Source organism: Typopeltis vanoorti, chromosome 13 (assembly GCF_054136105.1).
Source record: "Typopeltis vanoorti isolate ZY-2024b chromosome 13, IOZ_Tvanoo_1.0, whole genome shotgun sequence".
Classification (NCBI taxonomy): Eukaryota; Metazoa; Arthropoda; class Arachnida; order Uropygi; family Thelyphonidae; genus Typopeltis; species Typopeltis vanoorti.
Window position 1 is genome coordinate 16,793,778 of NC_143561.1, and position 22,705 is coordinate 16,816,482.

Here is a 22,705-nt window from a genome sequence, read left to right on the forward strand (position 1 = left end):
TGTGGTTCCTTCATTTCTATTACTGTATCTTCAATTTGTTGCAATCCTTCTACTATCACTGAGCTTTGCACAGATGGAAGTAAGTTCTAAGCTGGACTACGACATATATTTCAATGAGAAACATAGACATCACTTAGTGGATAGTCAGTTTTTGACATTCCTCCTTCCCTCACTTGTGAACGACTTCATTGGCCTCTTAATATCTTCTTTTGTGTCTAGTTCATTAATTCTTGATGATACGTTGGTTTTTGTGCCTTTACTGTTAGAACTACTAAGAAATCTAATCCGAGGTTTCCTCTTATTTAACGATGGCAATTCTTTTTTTTTTTTTTTTTTTTTGGTTGCACCTTAGCAAGTAACAAGGCCTGGTTACTGGAGTCATGTTCAATCTTCTCCTGAAGATTAATATTTGAAGCATTCCAATGTGCAACGTCTGTATACAGATCTGCACATTCAGACTTTTAACAGCACTATGTAACATGGAAAATTGGTCCTGCGAAATGTTCACTCCACCCTTGTGCATAAAATCTATTATCATTTTTAAATCTGTGTATTTTAAATCTTTGAGAATAACAACTGGATGTTTACACTAGTTTTTAAGAAATGTGCTATAAAAGAAACAACAGCAGGCAGACAGCACCATTTTGTGTGCTTTAAGTCTCTTATAATAAATTTAGTTTAATCCTTTATCCAAGTGTGAGCAAACAAAGTTTGCGCCTGAAAGTATCTTCAGGACTGAGGTAAGGTGGTACAACACCAGGGCACTCCTTGCAAAGGTGGAGCAAGCTACCGACACTCCTATCTCAGTATCTCCCATAATGCAAAACACATCTCCTTGCGGATATGTCTAATGTTATGCATTAAGGGAAGGGCCATAACCCAGACTAGTTTCGACCTTTATTGAGGTCCCTTCAGTGGGAGCCAGGCCCAAGTGGAGATACCACGCAGAAGCATTAGCAGGTCATCTCTACCTATAGGAGTTGCCAAATGGTGTTCCACCCTTTTTTAATAAATTACTCTGGATTTAGAGAAAGATGCTGAAAGTTTATTTTTCACTTGGTTAGAGTATAATAAATTTAGTTTAATCCTTTATCCAAGTGTGAGATAGGAGTGTTGGTAGCTTGCTCCACCTTTGCAAGGAGTGCCCTGGTGTTGTACCACCTTACTCCAGTCCTGAAGGTACTTTCAGGTGCAAACTTTGTTTGCTCACACTTGGATAAAGGATTAAACTAAATTATTATACTCTAACCAAGTGAAAAATAATCTTTTAAGTCTCTTACTTTGAGGTACTCCAGTCACATCTACAAAGTTTCACAAGAGCGGTAATTCATTAAAAGCAGTTAATACATTGACATGGTGATTATTTTAAACAGATATGCTGAGCTTCCATCTTTATAAATTAGCAATTTTGTTTAACCAATACAATGCTAATCGTCCCATGTAAATTAGGCTTATAAATAACACCAGATTACTGACTTTACTCACCACATTGATCACTTCATTTCTCCTAAGAACCTCTGAGCACACATAGACCATTAGTGCAATTCAGCTTCTGAACGATCTAATAATATAAACACCAGCATCTATTTAAAGTAATCTAATTTGAGCAATTTTAATTCTATTATATAAGCACTATTAGGTTAAGAAAATTATTTTCTTTTTTCGATTCGAGTGCGGTAGAAAGCTTTATACGTCACTGAGTGAACATTAGTAGTCTATAGTTCCACAATAGTTAATGGCCTAGCGATTGGTCACATGAGCATAACACATAAGTGCTTCTAATTGGCAGCTGTTAAAGACAGTCTAGCCACTGAATTAGAAACCTTTATGCAGACGTAGATTATTATCAATGGTAATGGCAATATCACTTATGCAACGCATATGCAAAAATACTTAGTAACCACCTGTTCTAAGCAGCTATTTATGAACGCTGTCAGTCAGTATCGTCAATAGTGTTGATCACAGTGGGTAAAAAAACAAAGGATCTTTCGGATTTCGATAAAGGTCTTATTGTGGATGCCAGTGTGGTTAGAGTCACAGTTTTGTAAACAGCAGAGATGGATGGTTTCTCAAAAGACGAGATATCCCGAATGGTTAATCAATGGAAAAATAACTCATTTTACTTGTCTAACAGGCATGTGATCTGTCAGAAACAAGATCGCCGTTATCTGAGAAGACTTGTATGGACAAACATAGCTTCTCAGTGCAGCAATTGACCGAAGCATTTAATGAAGGCCGTTCAGGGAATTGAAGAGATCGGTATCGGCAGCCGCATGCCTATACATAAAATAAAAGTTTCTAATTCAGTGGCTGGTATATGTCGTTTGATACATTCCTTTTGCACCCTACATTGCTTTCCTAATTTAACAAATCACATGAGATTTTTATTATTATCATTATTATTAATTGGGCTATACTCTTTGTTGAACAATTTCATAGTTAGATTCTTCCACTCATCATCATTAGTCAGTATCGATTTACTGCTGGATGAAGTCCTTTGTCTTTTTTGGCTGAAGTCCAATGTCTTTTTCATGTTGTTGCCAACCTGATCATTGAACCAATCGCTCGTGACGCTAGGCAGTGCTATGGTTATTTTATCCTCCTTTATCATTCACTCCAGTACTTACGTACCTCATTGGTCTTGTCTTCGAGTATTATGCACAATCTACTGCCATATCACATATTTCACTTTTTCTGTTATGTCAGAGTTTTTGATTTCTTATCCAAATATTTCTTTTCTGATACAGTCTTGTGATATTAAACCTGTATCTTTGTAATTTTATTGTTTTTACTTTCCTTTACATTTATTTATTCAGTACATATAGCAGTAAGTACTTTACTGATGAGAATTCTCTGGTTAAAACTTTTGGTTTTAAGCATAGAAGCAATTGGTTCTTGAATATCGACGGTGCAGTTTTTTATTGCTATTCTTTGTTGTAAGAGTATATGTGGGGATTCACTTGTTTAATATCATCATTATCATCATCATCATCATCACCACTAATTTTTATTATTTCATCTAGCACATAACATAACTTTGGTCTTCGTTAGTTATAACTTTAACTCGCCTGTTTTTTTCCAGTAATTTCTGGTTCACAGATACTACTCTGAGGATTATCTAAATTTCAAGTAAAGATAACCATGTCATTTGCCAGTGTGATTGTCTGCCGTTTATCTTTCGATCTTTTTCTTTCCAATGAAGTAGTTCAAATAGTTGTCCTAAACTTGCTGTGGATAATTTTGGAGATATTGTATTACTTTATCTCATGTCTGTCTGTATTTCTGCAGTGAAGATGTTTCCATTTAAATAAACTGTTGTTGTAGTATTAGCATATGCTGATTTGACGGTCCTTATGTATGACACATCTACTTGCTGATTTCGCCGTGTATTAAGTAGCGCATACAGGTTTTTATAAAATCAAAAGCCTTTCTGATAATCAATAAAACCAAAACAATGGTAATTAGTATTCATTGCACTGTTCAATAATCTGTTGTATAGCTTGAATATGGTCCATTGTGCTAAAGCCACTTCGAAACGTGTTCGTTATTTTGTCTGCGAAAGGTCTGGAGTTGCACAAAGTCTGCAAGCTAATACTTTGTAAACGCTTTGTATATTACCGATAGTAGACTGATGGATCGGTATCTCTTCAAGTCTTCTATGTCACAGCGTTTCTGTGTACTATTTTGAAAATAGTAGCCTTTTCCCACGCTGTTGCTACATTAATTTTTCTTCCCACACTGTAATAAGTTTGGTCAAGATTTTGTAGATCACTTCTCCACCTCCTCCTAGAAGTTCTGTTATGATTCCATCTTATCCTATAGCTTTTCCGCTTTGCATGCTCCACACAACTACTTCGAAGAAAGTTCATTATTCAATTCTTCACTGTTTATCATTTATTTCGTCATCCTGATATTATATCGATTAAAATTCCTCAGTTCTTTTCTGCCACAAGCTATCTACCTATCTATTATTATGCCCACATCTTTCAGTTTGACTACAATATTTGTTCGTCTTTGTTCATCAATTGCTTTTTGGGTTTTTTAGAGGCACGAACTTCTTCAATAGTGTGTTGCATGATTTTACAGTTGGATTTTCGCATTTCTCGCTCCACACGTTTACTGATTATTTTGCATAGCTCAATATATTTTGATTTGTTCAGTAGGTTTCCCAGTTTGTTTCCTTTATCTTCTTTTCTTCATAAGCTGTCTCGTTTTTTTTTTTTTTGAAAATTTGGTCTCGCTTATTTCGTGGCACCAGCAATCTTTATTGGACTGATAGATAAACAATGTCATTTGTATAATGATTTATTTAAATATGTTGTTCAATTAAAATTTCTTTTTTAATGTTAAGCCTATGTAGCTCAGTGGATGTGGCGTTTGCACACCACCGCGCTAGGCCGCACGAAGGAAGTCTTGGTTTCGAGTCTAGTCGGCGACTAGAGGAAATTTTTCTAAGCCTTTTTTCGACCGGTTCCCGAGTTAGTCGATCTCTGGCACGGGCAAGCAGGTTTTTCCTCCCGGAAACTCGGGTTTTTCGTCCTGTAAACTCAAGAAAATCGACCGTAGAACCCACATTATTTCAGACATTAAAATATATTGTGTTAGGGTTAGAGACCACGAGATGGCGGCACATTTGAGCCGTCTCTCTTCATTGCGTACCGCTTAATTAGTGATAGCCTTGGGCCATCTGTCTCTGATTGGGTACCAGTGGAGATTGAACTGCCCACTCAGTCTCCAAAAGTTAGATAGGGCTAAATGGCCTCGCCTACTCCCGTATATACGGGAATAAAAAAGGCGTTAGCTGATTTTTTTTTTTTTTTTTTATGTTAAGATCGAGTACTTTTGTTTTGATCATCGAAACTTTTTCTTATTTCCTTTTTAGCAGTTGATTTGAATCTTACTACATACCACACTTTGATCATTTCCAGTGTTGAAAGTGCTAAGAACAGTCCTGAAATATGTGTTTCTGTTAGCGAGAATAGCTCATTCCACTAGTTCTTTCATTTCTAATTTTCCATGTCCACTTTGTATGTGGTTCTTTTTAAATGAGTTCAATATGTAGAGTTTTCGTTTTCTGCAAACTATGATTCTTACTCTTCCACCATCTCTTGTGCCATATCCAATTTTTCCAAATCGAGTATTCATCTGATTCTTTTGTATCTGGCACATTTATGATTTTGAAATTTTGTTGTGCACTTTTGATAGACCATGATAAAAAGGTTCAATTTCTTTATAACTTAATGTCTGTAGGTAGGTTTGGATTGCCTTTGGGGTGTGTCTTTTTGAGATCTTTACAATAATACTTGATATTCCATTACAACTGAAATTCAGTGATAATCATAATTTTCTGTTGATCAGGAACCCAACTCTGCTGATGTCCCAATTTTTAAATTGAAAATTTTCTTTAACATTATATGTAAGGACTTACACAATATAAGAATACTCCATTTGTTGTTTTCGATTTTCTGTTATTTCGGTTAGCAGAAAGTTGTACAGTTTAAAGTTCCCAGGTCTAGTTTCTGATCGCAGTGCGATCCAGTTATCCCGGAATTCTTTGCACCCCCTGCTTTCATGTTAAACTGCTTGTTGCATTTATTTAAAAAAAAAAAAGTACTAGTTTTAGAACACCGGAAAATTTTTAACTTTCTTTCCTTAAATGCAGCTCTGGAAATTTAAAGCTGCACCAACATTATAGCAAATAAACCGAAGTCAAAAGACTTGGCGATACACTACTATATCACGCTTTAAATTAATTCACGATCTGTGCACTCCCGCGGACTCTGCCAATGAATTCCATTTACGTATCACCCTCCATTCAAAACATTAACTTCTGACTCTTTTCCCACCACTCTTATACAACTTCCTAGGATGGTTCCTTGTTCTCACTCCTATTTCAATCACTTTTTGACGCACGTAGTAGATGCTACAGGTATCTGAACAGATCTTTACCGTTTGATTCCTGGTAACAAATTCAAAAATCAACAAGTTCTACAGTTCATAAGGAAGGCATTTCTTTGCTGAACTCTCTCCTGTTTTCCCCTCATTTCTTCCAAATGAGGGCAACCAAATCTTCCCACACTACTTTAAATATTATCGAAACATGACCTAAAAAATTACAACAGGACTATCACTCCTTTGCTTATCGAGGGACATATCTGTGCAACGTGTCTCTCAAACTTTGTTCTTTATCAACTGTTACTTCAAGATCTTATGCCTCCTCTGTTGAATGTAATAATTCTACCAAAGCAGAAATAGTCTCTCCATCTCTGAAATCGTAAGTTCCAGATTTTGCATTTAGATACACAAAAATGGCATCATTTTTCCTCTGCTCACCATATAAATAGATTTTAAGAATTTCATACATACTTCTGAATCTACTTTGGATTATTAATCTATAGGTTAGCCTTGTTCACAAACAACTGAATGTCATGTCTTCCCAAAAATATTTCTTGTATTATCTATATAATAAACAACAGTAGCACAGGGGAAGAGTCCATCAGTATTTCACTGGCTACCCTCCTCTTTGACACTTCTCCTGAGCAAAAACAGTTTCTCGACATCTACCACTTAGCCAATCAATCCTGTTCCCTTATTTTAATATTCTTAAGATAAATACCAGTTTGTCATATGGCAATCTTGCAGAAGAGCTTGTAAAATCTAGAAGTATAACTCAATATTACCTTGTCCTTATCTGAATACTTCAGTCTTTAATAACAGACTCAGGGCACATTTATATGGATGAGATTTCATCCATTCTCATTTCTCATTTTCATCTATGCTAACATCCAGAGCACTCAAACATCCTTACATATTTATTTCTTTGTGACATCTCCAAGTACTCATTTACAATGAATCCTTGGAGGTGTCACGTAACAACAACAACAACAACAATAATAAATAGAGCAGAAGACAATGTCCCACTCCTTTTTCTACCCTATTTTACTGTCTTGTCCAACGAAATCGTTCTTCTATAATAATTCCTTTGTTTATTGTCAAAAAAATAATCAGCTAAAGCCTTTTATTCCCTTATCGGGAGTAGACGAGGCCTTTATACCCTATCTAGCATTTTTTTTGGAGACTGAGTGGGCAGTTCAATCTCCACCGGTAGCCAATCAGAAATAGCTGGCCCATGTCTATCACTAATTATAGCAGCCACCGATGGCAAACAAGTGCTGCCATTTCTTGGTACCTAACCCTAACAAGATATGGTACTGTCTGAAATAATGTGGGTACCGATTTCCTTGAGTGTACAGGATAAAAAGACCCAAGTTTCCGGGAGGAAAAACCTGCTTGCCCGTGCCAGAGATCGACTAAATCGGGAATCAGTCGAAGAAAGGCTTTGAAGAAAACGTTCCTGCAGTCAGCGACTAGATTTGAACTTAAGTCTGACTTCAAGCACAGAGAACACAAGCGCCACTTCCACCGAGCTACACAGGCCTATGTATTATTATTGTTATACTTAATATTAATTTTTTACTCCTTCTTTTGCCTTTTAGCGATTATTTATTTTTAGATTTTCATAAACTGAGGGTTTTCGCCGCTGTTTATTCTTTTGCTTGCTAAATAATCCCTGGGATTAGTCAACTAGTTTTGATTTACCAACTTCATCTTCTTTATCTGTCCAAGTATATCTCAGATTAATACTCTCACAGTTGTTCAACCTTTCTCCTCATATTTTTTTAATATTTTCCTCTTCTGCATCTCCTTCCTAATTTTGGCAGTTATCCATTTCATGCTAATTTATTTTGCTAATGTCCAGTAGCATTCCTCCCTTCAAGTCCTGGTCCAAACTGTCTACCACATTGGCGCACTCAGGATTTAATCTTGGAGGGGCCGAGCTCTCAGGATTTAACCTTTGGGGGAGGGCGAGTTGAGTAGACGTTTTGAGAATACACACTACACATCGCATACGACCTATAACTGAGCATCTGCAGTGATCGCTAATTCATAAGTAGCACACAACATAAATAAAAAAAATGAATTTTAATTAGGAAAAGATTTTTGGAAATTTTTCTAGTGTTTTTGTTTTTTCCTTTTCTTTGAGGGGGATGCCCGGGCCCCTTTCCCCCTTTCTGAGTGCGCCACTGGTCTACTATAATACTCTTTTCTCTAGTTCCACATATATCTTGTTTTTTGTTGTTGGGACTTCTTCCTAGGTGAGTACGATATCTAATTCCACTTGCCTGGATCAAAATTACTCGATTACTCTTCCCAGCTGGAGACAAAGGTAGTAGTACTTCATAGCCAGTAAAATCTATATATGCTATTAATTAGTCCAAGTCTTTTGACCAGCGTGCTACATCTATTACATGTTGCCCAAGATAATTATTCCCGAATAATTCAGAAATGAATTCTCTTTATTTTCATATATTGATTTCTTTCTCCATTCTATATTGATGCAGGTGATATTCCCAAAAGATTAACATGATTACCTTCGTTTGGTGAGTCAATCTGGTGATGATTTGGCCATCATTCCCCACTTTCACATTTCCTCGCCTATGTCAGCATACTGCTAAAATTCGTATCTCTACTTTGCATAATAATTTTTCAAACTCAATGCCACCACCACCACCACCAGTTTATTATTTCTACCATTGAATGGCCATAGTCATATCTGCTACCATTAGTAATGTGCCTCATCCCTCATCGAGAGGGAGCACATGCAAACAATATAAAAATTTGCATTTTTCGCCCCAGTATTTATCCACCGAATCATGGCGCTTGTTTATTTTATTTGTAATTCATCGTATACCCTCAAAACATAATATATCAAAATTTCATCGCATGAGTTCTTGGTGAAACAGGGTGCATTATTATTCTTATAATTAATATTGCTTTTGTACTCCTTTTGCCTTTTAGTGATTATTTATGTTTAGATTTTCACAAAATGAGGGCTTTTCGCCGCTGTTTATTCTTTTGCTTCGTAAAGTGATTATTCAGATGTTTTGAAATGTGTGGGAAAACATTGCATGATGAGGAAAATGGAACATTTTTACTTTCTCTTATAATAAATCTATAGGGAGCTGCATTATTAGTATGATCAGGACGTCGTTGGTTTGTTGAATGCAAATATGACATATCTGTAGCAAAACTATCTGTATTAAAAGCAGATTGCAACAATAAATTTCGAATAATTTTGTGCATTAACAGATACAATGTACAGTTTACAGAAAGTGACTCTGAACGATAATCAGTTTTCGTTACGTAACTAGAATAAAGAATGCTCAGAGAAAGTAAGCACTCCTGTGTGTATGTGACATAGTTTCTTTCTCTTGGAACACGAAGTTTCCGCTAGTTAGTATCAATGACGTTTCGAACCTGGCAGTTGCGTAGTCTGGTAACATCTGTTCCGCTGTCTTTGTTTTGCTTGATCACGTGTTTGGGCCTTGTCTGGCACTTTTTTGGGGAGTTACAGAAGGTGATTCCTGGAAGCTATGTAGAAGTGATGGCATATGCTTTGATAAAATAACTAAAAGTAAGTTTCTTTCTTTACCTCTTTGATGTCTGATTTTTTTTTTGTATTTCAAACTTTCATTTTTGTTAAATGTACCTTATGTTTTCATAGACAGTTATTTGGAAAAATCAGCTGTGTTGAAGTTGAATGCATTTTTAATTGTCTGGAACTTGCCTTATTTTAATTATTTTATCAATCAAGAGTTCTAAATGAATTTTTTAATCGTTAATGCTTTCAGACTTTAAAAAATTCAATATTTTTTCCTGTTTTTCCGTATAGTAAATCCCTAAATACGAGGAATTATGTACTGTAGAAATCGAAATATTGTTTAAGAACTGATGTCAGTCACGCTGATGATATATATGTATAATAAATAGATATGTTATAACATACTTGCAAATTCTGGGAATGGATAAGTGTTTTGGGTTTCTTTAGCGCATTTCTTACCTGAGAAATACAAAGTATCCCTGCTATGTTCTCTTAATCCGGAATATTTTTGAATTGTTATAATAATAATATGAATCTTAAATACATAGCTTTTATATATTAGTTAGATACCACGTTGTGTACTACATCCATGAAAAAAAAATATCGTAAATGAATATGAATAAACATAAATAATAAACAATCATTTCAGTCATTTTAAATACAGCACTTCATATATTACCTGGCATGTACTGTAGCACTCAAGTACACAGGGACAGCATACTATAAACAAACAAAACAATGTTACCATAATAAAACTTTTAATCACTTGCTCTACTTCATAGGATGGCAGAATGAGGAGTCGACTTCGTTTGTTATATACTGCAGGTTGGTTTGTTAAAATTTGATATCCTTTTTAAAAGTCATGATTATTTTGTATCATCTGAAGATTACATTGATTTATTGAAATGCGAGTTTCTTAGCGGATGCTAACCAGAAATATAATTTTTTTTTTTTTATAAAAAATATTTGCTTTATTTTTTAAACATGACCCCAAGTGGAATGGGATAATGATCTGTGTGTATTCTAAGGTCAGTTGTTATGCATGAGAGAGAATCCCAGCGTTTTATATTATGTAGATCATTTAATAGAACATTGTCATGAATTTGCCGTGTTGGATGAGGATAATATTTCTTAGTATACTAGTGAATTTGGTACCAGTGTATCGGAATGCATTTTGTGATAAGCTCTACTTAGTCTTTCAAACTGAATTTTTGAATGATCCAGTTTTACTGTAGTTTAATCTTGCTTTGGAAAATATGCATACAACACTGCTGGAAACTTCATTTGTTAGAAAATTTTCACTGTAAAAAATAGCTCTGCGTCAATCTCTGTGTTAGTTTACTTCTGTAGAATTTGTATAATACTTTCATTAGTCATGCAATTTAAATTGATTGATTTAAAGAACAAAATTGTCTGCAGATGAGTTTGAACATGGTGGTACACATGTTAGATAATTTTATTTGGAGTTACAAATAGCGTAATCAAAACTCACCAATAAAATTAAGTTTCATATGGTATTTATTAATTTATTTATTATTTTTAGACATTTTCAATCAGATGCATGTTTTTTTTTTATTATTAAATGTTTTATTGAAAAGTATCTTATCATCTGAAGCATTTATTGTTTACAGTAATGGGAAAAAATTTAGGAAAATTCAAATCAAATATGATTAACATATGTTCATTAAGAAAATTTTTGCAGGGCTTCTGGGTCAGTGCCCTTTTATCTTCTCATAAACACTTGGCCCACTTTCCTTACTGTTTTTCTGGGTGACACTGTTGGGGCTTTTCTGTTGACCCTGCTGACTAATAGACTTTGTAACATAAGATAAGGATCACATTCAAGGAAACTGGAATGATGTAAGTGAGATCTTGATATAGATGGTAGATTTCTGAAGGGCAGTACCATACAGTTACCCAATTTGGAAGTCTGATTAAAAAAAAAAAATCATCTCTTGCCTTCATTTAAACATTTCAATTCCATTAATTATAATCTTTGTTTTCCAAGATTATAATTAGCATTATAAAATTACAGAATGCTTCTGTAATTTTATAATAGTAATCATATTGGTAATATTCATATCTCATCTCATCTTCTTTATACCCTCTTTTACCTTGTGGTGTCGAGGGTTTATTAATCATCAGACCTCAAACCGTTCACAGGATAAGGTTGTCAATTCCATTAATTATAATCTTTGTTTTCCAAGATTATAATTAGCATTATAAAATTACAGAATGCTTCTGTAATTTTATAATAGTAATCATATTGGTAATATTCATATCTCATCTCATCTTCTTTATACCCTCTTTTACCTTGTGGTGTCGAGGGTTTATTAATCATCAGACCTCAAACCGTTCACAGGATAAGGTTGTCAGCTCTATGCCCCGGTGTATCCCATGCCCAGTAGTGTTGAGTTCTCAAGGCCTGTTTGCCTGCTTTGCAGGATGAAAAACCAGGATAAACTGGGGAAAAAACCCTACTGTCCACGCCCAAGACCGGCTAACTTGGCTTATGGCTGAGGAAGATCCTTCAGCTCCTAACGTCACCGATGGGAATCGAACCTAGGACACTCCTTCCCCAGGCATATGGTTGTGAAGCGCACAGCCACTAGGCTAACCGTGCAGACAATAATATTCATATGTGGTATCTAATTGCAAGTACACATTACTAGTATGTCAGTATTATTATTATTAGACACCTCCAGGGAGTCCAAAGACTCATCGAGGGAGAGTGTGTGCCAACAGCTTCCACCTACTAACTGCGCTCAAACTTGCTTAACTTTTTGCAAGCCATTAGTAGCAGAGGCTCTACTAATCGACCAACCTTTTAATAGGAAATGTATATATGTTACTAATTTACTGTTTTAACTACATCATGAATTATTTTAAGTAACCTGTAATGAAAAGCAAATATTCAGAGGAATTGTACTGCTCTCACCCAAAAATACATTCATTTGTAGCATAATAAATGGGACATTATACAGAACATTGTGTAGCCTGTTGGAATTTGAGGGGTGCATAAGAAGATGATTTAGCAACAAAAAATAGCTTTTCCTCAAAGGAAAAAGTGCTTTTCATTAAAGCTTATTACTGTGGTTATCGTGCTATTTTCATTGTTTGATTATTATGCCACAGGTACATTACCTTTTGAATATTAGGAAGATGATTTAATGTAAAATCTGGTATAAGGCAAAGCTTCTGTTTCTCTCTCTCTCTCTCTCCTTACCAGCATTCCACCCAGTATCATAATCACAGATATTCAACTTAGTTCTTTATTTTATACATTTTATAAATAAAGAACTTAGTTCTTTATTTTATATCAAATATATTTTTTATATATTTGATATTGCACTCCTAAATAAATCTACTACAAATCTTTGGGACTTATTAACCAAAATGCAACAGCTTTAAGAAATTTGGTATAAAAATATGGAAATTATGAAACTAGTTTCAGCCATTTAGGTACAATTTTTTTAATAAAGATCACAAATTACATATGATAATAGATAAATGAATAAGCAGGGTTGGGTATGCTGGGGAGCCATTTAAATCTAATTTATATGGAATATAAGAGAAATTAGCCAGTGCCAGAATAACAGCATACAAGATTCAAATCAGTTTTAACTTAAGTATTTGAGAGTTAAATTGTTAAATTAGAAATAAACCAGATAAATGAAGATTGGAGACTATATATAATTATAAAGAAAATTAGGGAATGAACTGATAGCACCAGTGGCAGAATCATATTAAAAATGAAGATATTAGAAAGAAACTTTATATTATTAGCAGTCAAGAATGCATTAGCAGTAGATTAGGCAAGTAATAACATAAGAAGGCAGGAAAAAGATCCAGAGGAAGACTATGATATGCTGATGGATTGATGCATTTAAAATCTGCTTTAGAAGGCTAGAATATAAGAACTAACAATATTGGAAACTTAAAGATTAATTCTAAAGAAGTTGATAGGATTAGCAAAAACATAATTGTGTTGGATTATTAATTATCCCCTATACTCCTTTGAGGATACCTACTAAGCAAATAAAACAGTACCATATGAACAAGATCTGTATTTCTTATTACCGTACTTAAAAAAAAAAAAAAAAAAAAAACCCTGCAAAGCTGTATTATATTTAAAAAAAAATGCACAGAGATTCATTGTTTTAAAAACCTGTTTATTGCAAGGAGAGTTTTTTTTTATTTGGTATTTATACAATATGGTATTTAAATGCATTATATTTGGATATTAAAATTTTGGGATATGGGTACTAAAGTATCTTTCATAAAGTTAAAAGACTAAAAATAAATAAATCTGTTGGTTTGGCTTTGAAACAAAATTATTCCTAAAGTTATTGGAAGTTAATTGTGACTTGCTGATTGGCTGTATTGGTGGAACTGGGAACTGAACAAGGACTACATCCAGTTCTGACATTACAGCCACTCGGGACTTGCTGACCATTCTTTGGACACTCACCACAAAATATGCTGGAAGAAGGCCACTCTATTACACCACAGAAAATACAAGTATGAAAGACTTTTTCCGAAATCTACCTCAGCTCTGAAAAACTTTCCAAGCCTCAACAAATTTGGGTGCATGAGACTGGCCCAAATTTGGGAAGCATTCATTTTAAGATCGTCAGCTCAGCAGCCAAGACAACCTAATTTAGCTCACTAGAGAGCACCGTTTAGGACTCTAGGCTTGACTTCTATTGCCTATATTCAGCCGCATTTGCTTAGTGCTAGTGCCTGTGTGAACATATCATTGTTTCTTGTGATCTCTGATGATGGCAATGTAACATTGCTGAAATATAGGAAGCTATTAATTAAAGTTTTTTACAATTAATATTCTAGTATACATTGTTATTTCCTGAAAAATTAAAAGCTGTGTGTAACCAATGTAAGCTTATTTACAAGAAAGAAAGTGTTATGAAGTAATGTGAATAACAAGGCCCATATAAAAACAACAAATGGAATATATAATAAAAGAAGTAGAATAATAACAATAATAATAATTAATAAAACAGCAAAAAACATTTCTTAACAAGGAATATCTTATAAAGAAATTTATAGGGCATAATTTTGAACTTTCAATAACTTTAGGAGTAATTTTGTTTTGAGGTGTTTTGGCTGAATGAAAATCCTTTCCAATATCATAAGTAAGTATGTATGTATGTACTGCTTAATTTTGGTTTGGTGGTTTGGTTTGGTGTTTGGATATCTCACATGACCATTTAGTTAACCAAGTTTAAAGCATTTAAGGCTTCAGACTTGGTAACAGTTTCAATCTTGTCTGGAAACTTGGGTTTTTCATCCTGTGTATAGAAAAATTGGCCCTCAGAACACACTCAATTTACAGACAAAAAATACTGTTGTTGGTGATGATGGGCGATGGATGGCATTGATGGTAGTAGTGTCGTAGTTGGAGAATTAAGTAGTAGTGGAGAGGATGAGATGTATTTAGCAAAAGAGTAGTGTGCCTTACCGCGATGGGTCCTTGGACTCCCTGGAGGTGTCACGTGGTAATAATAATAATACAACTTTTAATGTAGCATCATGTCATTGCAAATACCATTTAAGGGATTTTTTCCTTACTTTAATATGCAGGGTACATATAAAGTGGAATAGCTTGTATAAGAGTTCTTACTTAAACCCCATTAAGAAGGGTGAAAGAGAAGTGCACCAAAATTACAATTTATCACCATGTTTTGATGACTTTCACCAAATCACTGTTGAATTTTGTTTGTTGTATCAGTATTAGTAAATTGTATTAGCATTGTATTAGTATTAGTAAATAAATCAATAGCGTAAGCAGCATTTTGTGTCTTATACTGTTAATTCAGGATAAATTAAAAAGAAAAAAAATTATCTTTTAAAAAATGCAGGAATCCTATTAAAATGCATAAACAATAGAATTGCACAAAAAATAATAAATGTTTATAAGATCTTAAGAATTTCAAGCTTACTAATAAGCTTCTTGGATCCCCTTTCTTTCAAAAAATTTAATGAATAAAATTGTTTTCATACCATTCATTAAAAAGGTATGGAAAACTTGAGTATATCAAGTTTATTCCATATGAACTTGGTTGAGAAGACAGTATTATGTGCACTTTACAAACTGTTTTATAATCTCTTATATTTTAGCTCGTATATATGTACTCTGTATATATAAAAAGATAAGCCGAAATTTGAAATATTTTAATGTCACATTTTTTGTCTCCGGCTTACCAGCCCAGAACTCGGGGGGATTGGGCACCGTAGGTGCTAGGGGGGAAGAGTCCCCCCCTAGTGTGTGTGTATATATGTGTGTGTGTGTGTATATATAAAAAGATAAGCCGAAATTTGAAATATTTTAATGTCACGTTTTTTGTCTCCGGCTTACCAGCCCAGAACTCGGGGGGATTGGGCACCGTAGGTGCTAGGGGGGAAGAGTCCCCCCCTAGTGTGTGTGTATATATGTGTGTGTGTGTGTATATATATATATGTACATATTTAGTTTGATCATCTTTTTATATGTATACACTTTTGGTGGCAGATGAATTTCATTGCCTAGTATGATGCCACTGCTTCACTTATTGAAGGTCTAAAGTAGCTTGAAAAGGTTCCATGTTTGGTATCTAGGGCAGGATTTCTGGACAGTGTAAAAGACGTGTGTGTGCGTGTGCGCGCGTGTGTATTATAATTAATTTTGTCTAAGATTATCATAAATATTTTAACTACTGGAAAAAATTGCACTTAACCTTAAAAAAACTTAGTTTTTTTATATACTCCTCTCAACTAATGGCTGAGTAGATTTTTATGAAAAATGAGGAACTGTGTATTTATTATTATAATTAATTTTGTCTAAGATTATCATTACATAAATATTTTGAAGTACTGAAATAAATTGCACTTAACCTGCTAAAGTAGAAGTTTTTTGTACATTTGTATGAAATTTATTAAATTCATGGATTTAAAATTTGTTTCTTTATGAATTATAACTATTTCAAATGTTGAATGATTGTTGATGATCTTATTAATAAATTATATGCATTACAGCCTCTATAATCCTGAAGAGGAGGGGAAAAAATGCATTTTATCACTTAAAGATATGTTTGTGTTTATAAGAATAAAGTATATATGAGGTGTATGGGGTTAGCAGTTAGTGACATTGCTCATAGTGTTACATTTAATTGCTTCACTTTTTTTTCAAGGAGATGTGGTATTTAATACTTACACATGTCATACTTGTGCAGAACTGTGCTGATTTGGTTTCTTTTCCTGCTGGTCAGATAGCTGATAACATGGTTCAAAGTTCAAGGCACATATGACCTGGAAATTTTCCATTACTTCTAAAGATCTATCTTTGACATTTTCTATTTATGGGCCATAAAGGATGCTTTTCTTGAAGTTTCATTTCAGAATATAGTTAGCTTTCTGAAAGCTTATGATTTTGGAGTGGATTCATGGATAATATTGTCACAAGTGGACTTTATAAGCTTCTATAAGTGTAATACATAATAACTGTTTTAAGGTACTGTTTTTTAATGAAATATTCTTATATTATCTGCTTATTTTATTGTAATTATATATATATATATATATTGATTTCTCACTTGTTTTCTTGCCTCAGTTCATTATGTGAGTAATTGACTTTTTTTCTTTTTTTGATTACCATCCCAAAACTATTCTTGAGTAGGATGATAATAGCTATATTGAATCACTTAAATATTTGCTCTTGCTTTTTCATCATTTATTGATATCATCTGTTTATCTTTTCTACTATGCATTAATAGGAGTAAAATAATCCGGCCTTTGGTGAAATTAAAAAAAAAAAACTTTTTTAATATTGAAAAATTTCTGAAATTTAGCATAGTTTTTTTTTTTACCCAACTTTATTCTGTTGTTATTTCTTAATTGTAGAATAAGTTATTTTAATGTGTAAGAAGTAAAATGCCAAGAAAAATATTTAAAGAAAAGAAGAAAAATGAAATTTAGCTGGATAAATGCTTCAGCAACAACAAGAAAAATATTGAAACACTGGAGGACGATTGAAATTAATTAATGGGGAATTCATAACACCATCCCAAAGAAGTAAAGCTTATAAAGGTTTTTTACTGTCATATATTTCAACTATCTGATATTCAGCATATATAATTCAAGCTGGAAAATATTTAAATTTGAATATCCTAACATTTTGGATGGATTGAAGGTTTGAAAGAAAGATAGAGGAAACCTAGTAACTATGGATTTGAATATGTAGATTCTAAGCTTTCAGTCATCTCCTATTTCAAAGAATTGAAGAAGAGTTGATTTAGTCTATGTATTGAATTGTGAATGTGATAGTGGCTGTTTGTGTTCTGATAGGTTTAGAATTGTTGAAGTTATAAAGGAACAGTTATGAAAGTATTTTTAGAAACAGAAGTAAGCATCTGTATCTGAAAGTGGAATAAATCACTGAGTGGGATTTATGTAATAACTTTTTTGTAATCAGAATTGAGGAATTTTCAGAGAAGTATTAGGATTGCTACCTTAAATGAAAACATTGATTATCATCAAATGGATTGTAGTTTTTTAGAGAAGAATAATTTCAGAGGAAGACTAATACTTGGAGCAACAAAGAGGATCAGTCTTTTGAATCTAGAAGAAGCAGGAGTTGATGTAATGCTCATATCAGCAAAATTTTGGATTTATTTGACAAAATAATGGCAACTTCTCTTGTATGGATGAAATACATTATGAGAAATAAGATAAATTACATTTATTTTAAAACACTGAAGTTAATTAGGTTACCATTTTGCATTGGAGTACTTCAGGAGCTACTAGTATATGCACTGAGTGGCTACTTGATTAGTAACACTCATTTAAGACAATAATGGGAGTGTTCTTAATAAAGTGGCCACTCTGTGTGTGTGTGTGGTATTTTTTTTTGTTTTAATATCAACTCCACCCATGAATGAGAAGTCTCAAGACATAACACAAGAATGCTTTTCATGAACAAGTGATCAGAGAGAAGAAAGGAATCTGTTAATGAAAAGCAGATGAAAAGTTGGTTCTATATGTCTGGAGCAGAACAGTATATAGATTATGTTCTCTTCTTGCTCATCTGTGATTAGAGGGAAGTGGAGGAATAGGCAGCTAGTTCAGTGGAGCAGTGTCCATGGAAATACCCATAAAAATACATAATGCAGAAATAGAGTATCAAGTGAAAGTTATTCAATCTGAGGGAGTTTTTTTTATTGCACCAACCCAGATGTAAGAATAATATTCTAAGGTTGGGTAGATATGACATTTATATTAGCATAAAAGTGTTAAGGGTTGAGCAAAAATAAGTAATGTTTAGAATGAGAAAAAGAATATCAAGTTTTTTGGAGGCAGAAGAGGCTTCAGACATGATGTATTTATGCCAGATGCAAAAGTCAGCCCAAGAAGAGATAACTGATTTTGGTTAGTGAACAGAGTGTTATCAGAAGTAAGGGAGAGTGAAGCATTAACTTTCTTCTGGAAATAAGGCAGGATTGTATTTTGGTAGCATTGAAATTCGATAAATTATCTTCATCCTACTTCAATAGATGATCAGTTTAGAAGATCTTGAAGCTTGAATCATCTGAGTTTTTGTGAATGATGAAGAGAAATGGAGTGTACTGTCATTGGCAGAGCTATGAATAGGAGTAGACACTATGCTTTCCAAAAAACAATCATTGAAATATAGGAGAAAGAGTAGGTGAGAGCACAGTGCCTTGGGTACTCTGTCATTGATGGAAAAATCAGATGAGAGGTAAACTATCCACCATGATATGTAATGAGCAACTAGAGAGGAAGCTGGCAATCTATTCACAGAAGGTAGGATAGAGACCATGAGATGGCAGTTTGTAAAGAAGGCCACAGTGTCAGACTTGATGAAACGCTTTGAAAATATTTGGAGATTCTCGAAATCTTTCGTGTCTTCTGGAAATATCAAGAAGAAGCTAGTGTTGGTGGTCTTCTCCATCACTTTTGAGAGTACTAAAGTGAGGGCAGTGGGAACAGTAATTTCATGGCTCACTTTTATCTCCCTTTTTTAGGAACAGGCTGGATGAAAGCTTGCTTACATGTTGGATAGATGATGCTAGATGAGTAGGACTGCTTGTAAGGTGATATATTAGCGCAATTGGAAGAATGACGGTACGTTGTGCCCTTCGATTAGAAAAGGCCTAGGTTCAATTCTCGTCATGACGGGAGGAATCTTTATATGGACTTTCTCAGTTGAAGGTGAGTTAGCCGATCTCATACGGAGGTAGCAGGGTTTTTTCTCTGGGAAACTCTGGTTTTTCATCCTGCATACAGACAAATTGGCCCTTCAGAACACATGCAATTTGCAGACAAAAAATACTGGCTGTGGTGGTGGTTGTGGGCAGCGGATGGCGTTGATGTAGGTGATTGGTAGTGGTGGAGATGGAGAGTTGTACAGTGAGTGTCCTCCCTGCGATGAGTCTTCGGACTCCTTAGAGGTGTCACGAATAATAATGATAATATTATAAATGTTAACTCTGAGCATAAGTGCTTAGTACATTGAGGGATACTGTTATCTGGACTTGTAGGACTTATTAGATCAAGACTAGTGATTATATTTCTGATGTCCTTCTGTCAAAAGAGTAGAGGTATACTGAGGGTGAGGGTGGTTTGTAGAATAGTGGGGGTGGGGATTTGTGTTGGTTGTCTAAACTAGAGTTGGAGGAGAAGCCTGATGCCTATGGTCTGCCTTATCTTTAGAGATGGTGCCAATTGTTCAATCAATAGGAGAAGTTTTTCTCCACAGCTTTGGCAGTGATCCAGAAGGCTTCACTGGTATTTGAGCAAGAGTAAGCTTAATGTATTTGACCCTTACAAAATCTGCTTTGGATTTTTTTTTTTTTTTTTCCAGTTATGACCTAAGTGTAAGCTGAGTGCAAGACTGGTTTTTAGCTTAAGTCATTGATGAGTGTGTACATTTTTAACTAGGACTGCTTTGAGATATTTGTTGGAAAACCACTCTCTTGGGTGATGGAATTAAATTGGCCCTGTTGTCAATTTTTGTTGTAATGATAAGTTATGAAATATTTTGGAAAGATCTGCATATTAATATGTATATAAATTAATTGTAAAAATTGCAGTCTTCTAACTGAAGAAGGACATTCAGGTTGAAATGAGATTGTGATTGACTCACCAGTTATTCTTTAATGGTACCACAATTGGTAAACAGCAGCCTGTTTATTGGACTTACAGTGGTATCTCGCTAATCCGAACTAATAAAAACCGTGCCCATTCAGATTAACGAATTTTTCCCCAAGAGACAACAATAACTAGCGTTTAGACAAAAAATAATCAGATTCTAATGGTACATCAATTAAATTCTGTAAATAAATGAAGTAACTGAGAGAAAAAAAGTTACTATACTGTAATGTAAAACAAAAAATAATACAGTACACAAGTTTCTTTTAGTAAAAAATTTAATTTGTATGTTGAGGATTTAATTTGTATTGTTGAGGATTCTGATTTAATAAAACTGCATAGTTTGGTACGTAACTTAATTTGCATAAAAAATATCACTTTTTTGTACACAACACAAAAAAAGTTTATTTTTTTGTAAAAAAGCCACTGATTTTCTTTTGCTTCTTGGAAGCTAAACTTTTTTCGAATGCTTCTTCTCGGAGCTGCATTAGCAATAAAATTTTGTGGAATGGCGTATCATTCTGCTTAGAACATTCTATACACATATTAAAACTCAGCTGCCTCTTCATGTTTTACTTTTTTTTCTTGGAGTTCTTCATCGTCATCATCGTCTTCTAATTCATTCTGTAGCGTCATATTTATAATTTCAGCATCTGATTCGATTTCGAATTCACTTTCGGTTCTATCTGTAATCCATTTTGAAACAACTGTTTGTGAAATTTCAACATATGGGTTTATATTTTTAATCAAATTATGCATGTTTTGACTTTCCTCTTTTTGTGTATATTTGTGATTCATGCCGACAATACAGTATGTACTGTACAGTATAAAAAAAGCAAATGTGAAACACAATACATCAAAATAGTCCTCCAGTATAACCGTACAATTGACAGTATGAAAAAAATACTGTACTACTAATAATAAAATAAATAATAATAGTTAAAATAATAATTATTAAATACAAATAATAGTACACAAAATAATAATACGTAATAAATAAAACTTTTTTCTTCAAACCGCAGTTCGGATTACTGGAGGGTTCGGACTAACGAGGTTCGGATTAGCGAGATACCACTGTATTAGTCATGTAACTGACTTACCATTTACAGCTACTCACTCAAATAATTTCCAGTTAATGATCATTTGCTTGACTGCATTAATGACAATAGAACTGACAACCTTGGCCCGTGACTCAATCTACTGATTAGATTAGCTCTCATAAAAAAAAAAAAAAATCCAAAGCAGATTTATTACCCACTAATATTAGTGGGTAAAAAAAAGTCAATATGACACTTGACATTTATTTCTAGAAACTTCCTAAAGATTATACTTAATTTTCCTATATTTGGTATAGTAAAGAGAAATAATATGGATGAATACCTCTTTTCCTTCATGAAATGTAATTCTATGAGTTTAGCTTATTATACGCTATGCTCATAACCATTATATGCTCATAACCATTATGTGTATGTTTTAGTAATAATTACATTTTGACTCTTTGTACACCTAAGAAATTTGCTTCAGATATGTAAGAGTATGGTTAACAAAGAGCATCTGGACTGGATTTTTGTTTTTAGAATTTAGAATTTTAGAATTGTAGATTACTGAATGAGCAGAGTGAGTTGTCACAAGTGATTGTGAGTGCTTTGTCAGTAAAAGAGCTTAAGGAAAGATGATAGGTATTTTGTGAATAATGGTTAGTGTGAGATTCCTGCAATGAATGTTTGGACTCCATGGAGTTGACCATATGATAATAATAGTCTTTTGATAAGATTTCACAGATTGTTTTTAAAACTATTCATTGTCATTAGACACAGCAGAAAACTTACAAGAGAAAAGCACTTCTCACTATCACAAGAATCCTATGTGTGAAAGTTGTATTTCTATATAAGTGAACTCTCTCTTTCTGTATTGGTATGTAAAACTAAATTGTTAAAGAAAAACTTAAAAAAAAGTATCATAAATATCCATTATTGTTTTATAACCACATAGCAAAGAAATGTTTGCCTTTGTAACTTTAAAATCAAAGTCATTTTTCAGAAGCCAATAAATTATTTTTTGCAATGAAATTTAGCATTGGTCTCATGTACTATGAATTAA

The 22,705-nt window shown here is 33.7% G+C and overlaps 1 protein-coding gene across 4 annotated transcripts in view; it reads left to right on the plus strand.

Moving 5' to 3' along the window:
• LOC150099955 (proton-coupled amino acid transporter 1-like) overlaps positions 1-22,705 on the plus strand; it is a 183,531-nt gene that overhangs the window by 33,889 nt on the left and 126,937 nt on the right. Inside the window, exon 1 of one of the 4 annotated variants that reach the window (XM_090402515.1) lies at positions 9,327-9,475. The exons of 1 other annotated variant lie outside the window; for it this stretch is intronic. The gene's annotated coding sequence lies outside the window, so the exon portion shown is untranslated. Of the gene's footprint in view, positions 1-9,326; positions 9,476-10,131; positions 10,268-16,831; positions 16,950-22,705 lie in introns of those variants that run through there. 2 more of the 4 variants (XM_090402514.1, XM_090402516.1) reach the window with 2 other exon arrangements.